Raw genomic sequence first — 11,512 nt, forward strand, 5'->3', positions numbered from 1 at the left:
ATTCAGCTGCAGTCAGTCGTTCAGCTCCCAGTATTCACATTGGATTCTTGCAGAAAATACTTTTTTTTTCTAAGTAAACCTATTTAAAAAATAAAAAATAAAATAAAACCTTGATGACCAAAACATTGATCAGTAAGTTCACTTTCAGCTTGTCTTTAAACCTGGAGAACATCGGTCTCTTCATTACTCAGAAGTGTTGTACAGCCGGGAGAGGAAGAGTGAACGTCCTTCCCATTGAACGCGACAATCCTGCACCAAAATCAGCCGAGAGTAAACAAGAATCTCTTAGTTTTATTTATTTATTTATTAATCTACAGATAAAGTGGTGGGATTTCACAGCTGTTTGGTCACATCCAATCAACTCCTTAAACTTCTAAAATATGTGAAAATGTTTATGATCCTTTTCCTTTCTTGCTTTCTTCTGCCTTTTTTCTCCTCCTTTCACTGTTTTCGGCTGTCAAGCTGTATTAGTGTCCGATAGGAATAAGTCATTTAGAAGAGGCTCTGTCGGCCAGCCCCTCAGATTAGGTCCCAGAGGCCTTTTGTCTGCACAGCCCCCAGGATTAGGGGAGATTTACTGCAAGGAGAAAAAAAAAGTAGTTATTTCATGGCACTTTCATGATGAAACCTGGCCAAAGCTGTGTTGGCTGGGGGGGGGGGGGGGGGGGGGATTAGAGGCATACAAAGAGTGTGCTTGTGTGTGACCCTCCCCGTCCTCGAGCCACCACATCAGTGCCTCCCCCACATCTCCAGATAATTTCCCCTCCTGCGGTCCAGCAGGCCTCGTCTGGGTTCACCTTCTACCACAATCAGAGTCCAGTTCAGACCTCCTGACTGCATCGTCTTCAAATTCCAACAGAACCTCCTTCACCTTTATTTACCCTTTAATCTGTTTTTTTTCTGGATTAATCACCGTTATGAGTCCTAAGAAGGACAGAAGTGAATGAGAAGTTAGTGGATTTTGGTCCCTCCTGCAGTGTTTAAGAGCGCTTTGGAAGGAGTTATCCTGCTCTTAGAGGATCCACTTACATGCAGGGATTACGGTGAAGGAAAGACAAAAGGCCGAGTCAGAGCTCTGATGAGAGTCTCACCGCTGAGCAGGATTTACGCAGGTTTACTTCCTGTTGTCATGCAGAATTACACAAACCTGACTGAGCTGCTGGCAGGGAGAAAATTCATGCTGCTGAATAACAACGGATTCTACGTTTTGTGTCAAATGAACTGTTATAGGGTTGAAAACGTACACTCCAAGCAGGCTAACTTGGTTATTCTTATTTAAAAATGTCTGTAAAAACCTAACAGGAATGTCACAGATCCAGTTAAAATCCTACATTTTATGTAGTTTTCTACATTTTGTCACATTTTTCTCATTATTGACAATTTCTGGGAAACAGTTACATGGAAAGGCAGTAAGTGCAACAAAACCAATTCAATTCAGTTTATTTATTTAGCACCAAGTCACAAAGGGGAGTGGTGGCGCACAGGTTAGCGAAGGTGGGCCTGTGATCGGAAGATCGCCGGTTCAAGCCCCGGTACCGACAACATCAAAATTGTGGGTGGGGTAGGTGAAGCACCCACATCTGCCCCCACCCTCATTCGTCCCGCTCTGGGCCCTTGAGCAAGGCCCATAACCCCCACCATCTGCTCCTCCGGGTGTCCTAGATAGCAGCTCTCTGCACCACACAGAGAGCTGTGGTAGCTCGGTGGTCTGTGGTTGCGTCAGGAAGGGCATCCGGCATAAAAATAACTGCCAAGTCTTTGTGCGACTTAGTTCGCTGTGGTGACCCCTGAAGAAGGGAGAAGCCGAAAGAAGAAGAAAAATATATATATATATATTTAGCGCCAAGTCACAACAGAAGTCGTCTCAGGGCACTGAACAGAAACATTCATATATAAAAATAATAATTTAACATTATTTATCTGAGGAGCAGACTGCATTGAGTTTAAATTGCAGAACTCTCATCTTGAACAAGCACGAAGGCGACAGTGGAAAGGAAAAATTCCCTCATGAGGAAGAAACTTTTAGCAGAACCAGGCTCAGGACAAGCGGCCATCTGCTTCGACCGGCTGGGTTTGGTAGGAACAGATACACAATGGCAGGTCAAGAATCACATGTTAAGATAGAAATAGTATCAAATGAAAACTATTCCATTTTAACAATTCATTTTAAGAAATGTGGTCAATTTGTTCTCAGCAGTCTAAACCTATAGCAGCATAACAAGCCAACCCTAACTATAGGATTTATCAAAAAGGAAAGTCTTAAAACTGGACAATGTGTCAGCCTCACGGACAGAAACTGGAAGTTGGTTCCACAAGAGAGGAGCCTGATAACTGAAAGATCTTCCTCCCATTCTACTTTTGGAAACTCTAGGAACCACAAGTAAGCCTTCAGTCTGAGAGCAAAGTGCTCTGTTAGGAAAATATGGGACAACAAGATCTCAAATATATAAGATGGAGCTAGGTTGTTCAGGGCTTTGTAGGTTAGAAGTAGGATTTTGAATTCTTTTCTAGATTTGACAGGGAGCCAATGGAGAGAAGCTAAAACTGGAGAGATATGATCTCTCCCACTAACTCCAGTTAAGACTCTGGCCGCAGCACTTTGGATCAACTGAAGACGTTTTAAAGAAGTATTTGAACACCCAGTTAACAAACCATCGCAATAGTCCAGTCTAGACGTGACAAATGCATGAACCAGTTTTTCTGCATCATTAATAGATGTTTCTAACTGTAGAGATATTACACAGGTGGAAGAAGGCAGTTCTAGTAACATTTTTAATATGTGGGTTAAAATATCAAAAATAACACCAAGATTTTCAACATTAGAGCTGGTGGCCAGATTAATGTCATCCAAGGAGGAAGAAAGACTGAAACATTTATTCCTGAGATGCTCAGGTCCAAAAACCAAAACCTCAGTCTTGTCTGTGTTCAAAAGCAGAAATTTTAGGGTCATCCAGGTTTTTAGGTCTTTAAGACATGCTTGTAGTCTGAGTAGATTATTGGATTCATTGGGTTTCATGGACAAATATAATTGTGTATCATGAGCTTAACAATGAAAATGTATCCCATGCTGTTTGACATTACCTAATGGGAGCATAAGGTAAAGAGTATTGATAGTAGTAGTAACCAAAAGAGATACAACTTTTAATTTTTACAAATGTATAATGCCAATTCCAAAAATGGAGCCATGTTGTGTAAAATGGGAATTAAAACTGAATGCAATGATTTACAAATTTCATAAATCCATATTTTATTTGTTCTTTATTAGTTATTTAATTATTTTATTAGTTAGCACAAGGCTGAAAGCTTTCCCTTAAAAAAGTCATCTGGATGAGAGGATATGCTGTATTAAAACTTGCATATACTTTTCTGCATCGATCGTGCCTTTACCGATGTGTAAACAGAGGCACTAATGCACCCCTATACCATCAGAGAGGCAGGCTTTTGAACCGTGTGCTGATAGCTGGCTGAATGGTTCCTCTTTTCTTTAGTAGGAAGGATGTGGTGTTTGAGGTTACACTTTGTTTTTATTTACTTACTACACAACGTCCCAACTGTTTTAGTATGTGGTTATACATATTTTTTCAGCACTTCTTGGAGCGCCCATCCTCAGTCTGATGAAGTGAGACAAATCATTATACAGGTCGAATTAATCTGATTATAAAATTCACATTAAAATTCCAGTTGTTGGAATGTGGACAAATGCATTTGTTTCATCAAAACAAACTCTCAGCATTATTAGTCGTCCGTATGATCCGTTTATTGAGAAAGATTAAAATTCACATCTTTTTGATAATTTAAAATAAAATAAACAAAACTTTATGGAAAATTTTAGAGTATTTTTCTTGAGTTTGCTGAACAAATCACACAATTATTTTAAGATGAAGGACTAGTTAATTAAATGGTCATTACAAGTTTTCATTCCAGCTCCACACTTTGTCCTGCACTTGCTGTCTTTTTTTTTTTTTTTTGGAAGGCAGCTGAACGGAGAGGCAGTAAATCTGCTTTTCTTCTTTGAGAAGTCTTTGTTAAACTCCTTTGTTTAGCAGATGTTTTATCTAGTTACTGAATCTTTGTTAAATTACTTATCAATAGTGGAAATTTGTATTGACAAGGACCTGTCAGAACGGGACCTTTGTAGTTGTCAGTTATCTCAAAGGAAGGCCCCCTCGGACACCAACCGGATCGATCTGCGCACAAAACAACACAATTGTGAGGCTTTTTGGGGGGCTTCCGTGTTAGTTTGGGAGGATGTGGGATGAAGAGGGGTGAGCAGATCTAAGGACTTCTTCTTTAGGGAGATGGGAGGGATCGATCGGACCCGCTGGCCTTTGACCTGAGGGAGAAGGGTGAATGGTAACAGCGGGTCAGTAGGTTTTCTTAAGGATCACGCTGTGAAGGCTGACACTGGCTGTGACACACTCGGGGCTTGAGCGACATTGACCTGGCTGCAAACACACCGAGTTTACCCCGACAAAGCTCAAACATAAACACAGACAAGGCTTGGATGACAACATTTTATGACAGCGAGGGGCAAACTTGATCTAGTAGTCTCGGTTAAGAACGAGATGCAGTTTAAATTCCTCTTTAATTCAATCTGAAGCCTTATTAAGGACAAATGATCTTCCTATGATCTCTTGGACAGACCCCCGGGAGCAACAGATCAATACGATGGACTGAGTACAGATCAGTCTCTTAATTGGGCACCAGAACGATATTAAAGATGGACAGAGAGGGTCGGGCAGCTGTGGGAGGGTCAAGAGCGCCCACAGTGGGCCGCAGCAAAGAGAAGGCCTGTTTAAGCCTTTTTGACAACAAGCACGTTGCAAACAAAGGAAGGGGTCGTTGTCGAGAAGGTTTGCACCAAACTGAAGAGGGACGAAGTCACGTATTAAACAATGTTAGAAGAGTTATGTCTACAAATCTGGTAAAAACTGCTCCTATGATATTAAAAACACCAAGCTTCTTGTATAGATGTGTGGCCTTCAAGGATCTTTATTTGTGCACAGGTTTTTGTTTATGTCTCCCTTTTCTCCTCTCGACTGATGCTTTTAGGAAACACTGTCCAAGTTGCGGTCTTGCACTTGAAAAGAAAATTCATGTATTTTGTTAGCTTTATTTAATTTTAATCTGGTGTTTAATTTGAGCAAAAATGGGAGAAATGTGTCATTTCCCACAAAAAGAGATTAATTCGTCCCATCTTTTCATTTTAGAAAGTCACTTTTGTTTGTCTGATAGAGCTTTAAGCAGCATTTGTGGACGGCACAATGAACTGTGTTTACAGAAAATCGTTTGTGGAGTTGTTCCTGAGCCCAAGCAGTGATGTCCAGAACAGAATCAGACCTGTTTTTAATGCAGGACCACCTGCAGGATTTGATGATCACATTTTTCATTTAACCTTTATTTCTACAGGTTAGTCTCATTGAGTCGTGAGGACTCATTTACTAGAGAGACCTGTTTTAGACAGACAACCTGTAAAGTACAGGCAACAATAAACTACAGTAAAAATGCAGTTAAAATAAAAGTAGTGTTATAAAACAATAAATCAAGGAACCATATAAAGCATGGTAAAATACTAAAAACAAGAACATGTTTGCTTTGATGTTTCTGTTGACATTATCAAATGTTTCAAATCCCCTAAAGAAATTAAGTTGGACAGCTTCAGTTCCTGTTGCAAGGTGTTCCAGGTTACAGGAGCAGAGTAAGAAAATACCTTTTTGCCAAGTTCAGTCTGCCCTGAGGGAGCGCTGCAGGTAATGATGTCCTGAGAGCGCATGTTGTAACTGATGACATGACATGTGGGAGGAGATATAAGAAGGCAGCAGACCAAGGAATGATTTATAGATGAAAATGAACCAGTGTGAGAGCCTACGTGTAGATAATGATGACCAACTGAGCAAGGAGAACAGGGTGCAGTGATGGGTACTGCAGTTACAACCAGTTATGAATCTTAGTGCCTCGTGGTAGACAGCATCCAACATCTGCAAGCAGCTGGCAGGGGCATTCATGTAAATAATGTCACCATAGTCAATGACTGGTAGGAAGCGATTACAAGGCATTTTCTGGCATTCAGAGTTAAGCAAGATCTATTTCTGGAAAAAGAAAACCTGTTTTAATTTCTGTTTCTTTATTAAGTTTTCATTATGTGGTTTAAAAGAGAGATGTGCATCGACTAAAATTCCCAAGTATTTGTAAGAATTTACAAACTCAATATGAACACCATTCATTCAACCTTTATTTAGACAGGTAAATCCCATTGAGCCTCGAGGACTCATTTACAAGAGAGACCTGATTTCAACAAAGAATGATGACAACAATGGACAACAGCGACGACAATAGACAGTTATAAAAAAGGCATACAGATTTTTTTTTTTGTACAAATAAGATGGCAAAAAAAGTAGCAAAAACAGCTAGATTATAAGGCGAATGTAGAAAACTAAAAACAGGAACATGTCTGCATTGGTCCCTGCCAGGAGTCCAACAGATTCTTAAAGCCACTTAGAGAGGTCACGGTCGAGAGCTTCAGGTCTTTTTGAAAGATATTCCAAGAAACAGGAGCAGAGTAGCAGAAGGCCCTTTTGCCTAGTTCAGTCCGCACTGAGGGAACACTGCAGGTAATAATGTCCTGAGAGCGCATGCTGTAGCTGCACTCACGCAGTGACATGTAGGAGGAGATGTATGAAGGCAGCAGACCAAGAAGTGATTTAAAGATGAAAATGTACCAGTGAGAGAGTCTGCATGAAGTTAATGATGTCCAGTTAAGCATGCATGGAAGTGACAGGAGGAAGAACTGCTGGTACCAGCTTTCTGTTTGGAAACAACATCCCTTTGGTTTTATCAGCATTTAGCACCAGTTTGAGATGGAACAAGTCTGAATGGATAATGTCAAATGCAGACTGTAGAAGCTGGAAAACCTTAGCAACTTAGCCCCAAAATGCCCCTCGGGCGCTTTCAATCGCTGCACCACCTGGTTGTGGATGGGTTAAGTGCAGAGACTAATTTTGCCAATGTATGGAAACATACAGTGATGACAATGTGATGACGTTATTATTATTATTATAATTATTATAACTGTTTTAGCTCGACAATATACAATTGTATCGTCGGCATAGAGGTGCAAAGATGTGTCAGGAATGTTTTATTTATTGACTTTCAGCCTTGTCTTTTGAGCTCAGAGAATTCTACAAATTCAAGAAATTATTTTGATATTATGAATAGGGATGCACAATAGTATCGGCATGGTATCGGCATCGGCTGATAGTAGCATTAAAGTTCAATATCGGACATAGGCCATTCCATTAAAATAACTTGCCGAAATCAAAGGCGCTGTTTTTGCCTGCAGCGGCAGCACAACGTGATGACGTTGCAGCAGCAGCATAATGCGATGATGTCACGTGCGCTTACCTGATCTCCCGGCGGAGAGGAAAATTCAAAATGCTGGCCGTGTGGAAGTTTTATTTTTCGAGGGTGAGGATGTCAGATTCCGAAAATTTATGGACTACGTTGAGCCTCGCTACATCGTCCCCAGTCAGAGATATTTTTCCAACGTAACGTTACCCGAGTTACAAGCCATTATTTTCTACGTCAATGAGAAGCTAAAAGCCGGTAGCACGACTTGTTGGCTGAGTTTTACCACAGACATTCGGACGTCGTGTTAGCCCCGTTAGCATGATTAGTCTTACGGCACAATGGATAGAGAAAAACTTTGAACTTAAAAACGCTGTCCTTCATGCACAAGAGTGCAGAGGATCCCACACTGCAGCTAGGAACCTGGAACAAGCCTCCACAAGTGAGACAGCATCACACGTGACTAATGCTAATAAATAACATTTAACACTTTTCATTTAATATAAGTCAAAGTGATATGCATATCATAAGGCTGTTACTGAATATATGTCACCAGCTCTTACAGCTGTTGCACAATTTTTGTAGCATATACATGTAAGCCTAAATAAGAGGACTATGTTCTGTCAAAGGAACGTAGATAAAATATCGGTATCGGCATCGGTTATCGGCCAAATAAGTTTTAGCATATTGGCATATCGGATATCGGCCAAAAATCCAATATTGTGTATCCCTAATTATGAACTTTAGATGTGATATTCATCATCTTACATTATCCTTGAATATTGCTACATCGCATTGTATTGGAATATTAAAATTGTTTCACTACTTTTAGATGCACATTTCACAGACCTCTGTCCATCTTTCCTCCTGAAAGTTTCAGCCTCTTTAAGTTGTTTTTGTCGCTACCAGTTTTCTTATTCTTACACCACTTACTTTTATGCACATCTGCTGCCCACGATCCAACTTTTTAAAGATGTGCTGCTGCTGCAAATTTCAAAATAACCTTGCTTTTTTCCAAAAGAAAAAAAAAAAGGTTATTTTGTAGGTTAAAAGTTTCAGGTTTATCTGTAAAGTGTTTGCTTGCGGCGGCTCTCACAGCGACTCTTCATCTCTTAGCATGAGGTCATTCAGGAGCCCCCACTTGTTAAAGGTGATCCTGGAGAGAGGGACAGAGAGACTCTGATTGAATTTGATAATGAAGACGACCCCTCTAAGCTGCTTTGCTCCACATGTTCAAAATCTGTGGAACACTCAGCAAACACTAGGAAGCCCCCCTCCCTGTCACTGCAACATTGTGTAGGTATTGATCCCAGCTAACTGGCTCTTTTAATACCTGGGGTCTGTGGCCCGGCCTGGGGAAACGCATACTGACGTGACGGGAGCAGCTTAATGCACTGAAAGAAAAGATGGGCCTCCCCGTTTAGCATTTCTCTCCTGTTTCTTTCTCTTTCCCCCCCAATTTACACATCTGCTGAGGAAGGGAGAATTTACACCGGCTGCACCTGCTGTTAAAGGGACGAGCAGGCCGCAAGAGGCAGCTGCCGCACTGTCAGAAACTATTTGTGCAGCAAAACTGGAAGCGGAGTTCAGATCTGAACTCAAAGAAGCAACAAAGATTAGATTAGATTCAACTTTATTGTCATTGTGCAGAGTAGAGGTACAGAGCCAATGAAATGCAGTTAGCATCTAACCAGAAGTGTACAGTACAGTTCTATTAACAATTATTTACAGATAGAGTGCAGGAAATGAGTATGGAGAATAATGCTTTCAAATGTGAACATTATGTACAATCGAGGTCAGTAGAGGTATTATATACAGTATAAATGTTGGATGAGAATATGCATATATATGTGTATAGATGTATGTATTATACCCAGTATATACAGAGTGAATGAAGTGAAATATGCAGTATTATGACAGCAAAAAACAATGTAATATATACAATGCAAGTATGAATAGTGCAGCATTAGACTGTGCAAATATACAAATATGATGAACATTGCAACATTAAGAACAAAGTACCACGTGTATTTAAAGTTATGTTATTAAAGTGACTGTGATGAGTTCAATAATGTGACAGCCTCGGGAAAAAAGCTCTTTCTGAGTCTGATGGTGCGGGAGCAGAGGTTTGTGTAACGCCTTCCAGATGATAGGAGATTGAAAAGTCCATAATTAGGACAAGAAACGTCCTTGATAATCTAATAATGGTCAATCAGGTCATCTGGACAGTTTCTTTTTTGTGGAAAGACGTTTCGCCCTCTATCCGGAGGGCTTCATCAGTCTGAGGAGTCCTAAGTAAACTGTTTTCCCCACTAAGCAGTACACACCTTTAGTGGACCAACTAGTTTGCTGGTGATAAGATGGTTTCTGGGGGCTGTCCTGTCCCCCGTCGACTCCTCCCAGGTAGGCAGCCACAGCCAAAGCAGTTCAAGACATCAAAGTTCATGCTCAATCATCCAGGTACAAAACCACTTTGGCTGTGGCTCTAGTGAGAGCCACACTGGATGAAAGAAGACAATAATTATGTTTTGGTGTGTTTATGTACCAAAAGGAGCGGTGGGAGTAAAAAATACTTTGTTTGCAAAGGTTTGGGATTTTTACAGACATTTCAAAAGTGTGACCACTGTCAATTAATAGTTCTGGTAGAATTGTGCTGATCGGGGTGGCTGCATGTTGGATTAGCTCTGTTACTTTCATTCTGAGTTATTGCTTTTGAACTTTAATTCCTCTTTTTCTAGATGTAAATCACTTTTTTCAGATGATTAGTTCCTCTGGTGTCAGACGCTGTGCAGCTGGATGGATTTTTACTGAAACCTTTTTACTTTTGGGCATTTGTTATGATGCGTAACCATGGCAACAAGGTTTTTTTTTTAACAATCAGGAGCAGCTGATTAACCTCTCGAAAGCTCAAATACCACAACTACAGCCCCAAATCCTAAATGAGTTGAAAAGGAGGTGCTGCGGATGAATTACCATCAACCTGGCGGCGGTGCTCGAGTACCTGACAGCCGAGATCCTGGAGCTGGTGGGAAACTTGACTCGTGACAATGGGAGGACCGGGATCATCCCCCGGCACCTTCAGCTGTCTGTCCGTGCTGGGAGGAGTGACCATTGTTCAGGGAGGAATTCTGCCTGGCATTCGGGCATTCCTGCTGCTCAGGAGGATCGAGAGTGCCGCTGGATCTGACAGCAAGCTGGATCCGGGTGGATTGATTGGTATCTGTGGCCAGATTCTTCGGATTTGCTGCAGGAGATCCTTCCTGCCCACAGCTACCAGCATCTATAACAACTCTTGAATAAAACCAGGATGCGCTACGACAACACTTAATTTCCTCTTGGGAATAATATCATAATACACTATTCCCCGTTCAAGTCATGATTTGATGCATATTTTACACATTTTACTTCAAGGCTGTGTGAGCAGATATAGAACTTTGTTTTATGAAATAAGGCATTACTGGCATCTTGGAGTTCTGCTTTTTAAGTAAATATTAAAAGGGGAACATTCACATTTATCAAGAATCCTCAACATGGAATAGTATTAGAAAATTGTTAAAAAAAAAATTCACTCCGCCAGATGCAGCACGACTGGCTGCATAAACAAGAGGATGTAGACGTGTTGCTAAAACCAGTCGTGAGGGAGTGGAAATAAAAGCGTTAGTGAAAGTATATTTTATTGTGAAATTTCCCAGAGTTCAAGAAGTAAATTAACACAAAAATGTACAATGCATTTTGTTGTATTTTCCCACTAAACACTGACGTGTGGAGTGTTATAAATTAAAAACATAGCAACGTTTTTTCCATAAAGTATTACTTTTTAATAAAAAAGATAAACCAAATAATTAACAAATACTGTACAAGGGAAACGGTTGCAGCTCATTTACAGCTTTGTGGCAGATTTTCAGTCACCATTAACATAAACAGATTATAGCTGATAACTGTGTTAGTTAGTAATCCAGATTGAATTTAACACCAATTTTGACTTTTTATGGAAAAATATATTTGCAATCACATATATTCCTGTGTTTTGACTTCATGCACTTCACATGACAGAGACAGTGGTTGTAATGTTCATCCTGCCTAACTATCAAGTACACTGCCATACTAGCAGCAAAGGCTTGTGCATTTCTGCTGAAGGCCTAAAATAATAATAATAGGAACTGCCACA

Source organism: Nematolebias whitei, chromosome 3 (genome assembly GCF_014905685.2).
Source record: "Nematolebias whitei isolate Nwh7 chromosome 3, NemWhi1, whole genome shotgun sequence".
NCBI classification, from domain to species: Eukaryota; Metazoa; Chordata; class Actinopteri; order Cyprinodontiformes; family Rivulidae; genus Nematolebias; species Nematolebias whitei.